A 1,745-nucleotide genomic window follows, 5' to 3' on the forward strand; every position below is an offset into this window, starting at 1 on the left:
ACTAATGCCCCGCCTCCCACCTTATTTGTCTCCACCGAAACGGAGCCGCACTAACACCCCTATGAGCACATTTACATTCTTCCCCAATTCCTTCATTTTGAGTTCACATGATTTATTTATCCTGATCTCCTCTTATGCATCTGCTATTTATATTTTATACTGCTTTCTTCATACATATTTAAAAGGATGCTTTCAAGATGAAATGACAAATATTAACCTTGGCACTTCTTTTACCTTTATCGTTTCAATAGAGAAATTATAAAAACATGTATTCTATGAAACAAATCTGGTGTAACTGGAACATTTTTTCCCCCATCACACTTAAAGTATGAGTTAATTTAGAGTTAAAAACCTAGATCATTCTTTCTTGTGTGAGTGCTTATTAATCTATTTCCAGTGTCAGAGGAGCCCAGGTGTTTGATGTGTTCATTTGGTTGCAGGTAAGACAACAGTTGCCTCAAAGATAAGAAACAAGAACTTCTAATAGTTTTTAGTGACTTTTCTTTCTTTTTCTTTTGTATAAGCATAAAGCTGTCCAGTTGGCAAGCACTGTGTTTGTAAGAATCCATCTTGATTGAAGCACAGTCACTTGAAAGTGAAATTGATACTAGATGTGGCCCAGACCTCTAATATAAGCATTCAGGAGGCAGAGACAGAGGCAGAGGAGAGCAGATCTCTGTTAGTTCAAGGTCAACCTGGTCTACATAGTGAGTTCCATAAATTGATCATGTAGAGATTTGGCACCAATAGCTCCTCGCACTGGTGCTTAGCACAGAGATTCTCAGGTCCTGTTTATTTTGAAGGTTAATCTATCATCTTGACAAATGTCCTTCGATAGCAGGGGTAGCACATTAACAAAAGGCAAGAAGAACACTGTGTTTCTTGATGGTTGAACATGAAACAAAGTTTATGAAGAATTTAAATTCAGCTGTGCAAGGGTCCTATTTGTGCCAGGGGTAATACTTGCTAGCTATCAGCTGATTGAGACATGTACTCAGTGAACACACACTGTGCTCATGTTCCTCTAAAGAGCTAGGATGGCCCACAACACCAGGCAGATGCAGCACATGATCATCCTACAATAGGGACACAGGGCTACAGAGGAGAAGGCACAGGTTCTGAAGCCTGGCTCCAACAAGGGACAGGTTCTCCAGGCACTGCACTTTTACAATAATATGAACTTCACTACTCTCCCTGCTTAAGTCTTCCTTCACCCTTCCTAAAAGCTGACTTGCTAAGAAAATAATGCTACAATACAATACAATACAATACAATATGATACAATACAATAACTATAATACAATAGAATATCTACAATACAATACAATAACTTCAATACAATAAATGACTAATATTGTTCTGGGCAATTATTTCCATGCCTAAAGTTCTTCTCTTAGAACAAACAAACAAAAGATAGAAACAAAGTAAATTAATTCTACTTATATTGAGTTCCTCTTTTCAGTTACCAATTACCCATCCAAGGCTATGCCTCAAAGTGCAAAGAAAGCTAATCAGATTCAGGAACAACAAATGATTTCAAGGCTCAGAAAGATTCTCTGCATAGCGTGGTTGCTGGGGAATCTGTGGACACGAAGCTAACTACTACATACATTATTTAGATGAACATTTTGGAAGGCTCGCAGGGGTCTGACTTAATAGAGTTTCCCCTGTTCTTTCAAACAGGAGACACCAGTGTTAGGGAGAATCATAAGGTGCTGAATCTGCTGAAGTGTCCTTTGTCCTCA

This window comes from Grammomys surdaster, unplaced genomic scaffold, assembly GCF_004785775.1.
Source record: "Grammomys surdaster isolate TR1022 unplaced genomic scaffold, NIH_TR_1.0 125996, whole genome shotgun sequence".
NCBI classification, from domain to species: Eukaryota; Metazoa; Chordata; class Mammalia; order Rodentia; family Muridae; genus Grammomys; species Grammomys surdaster.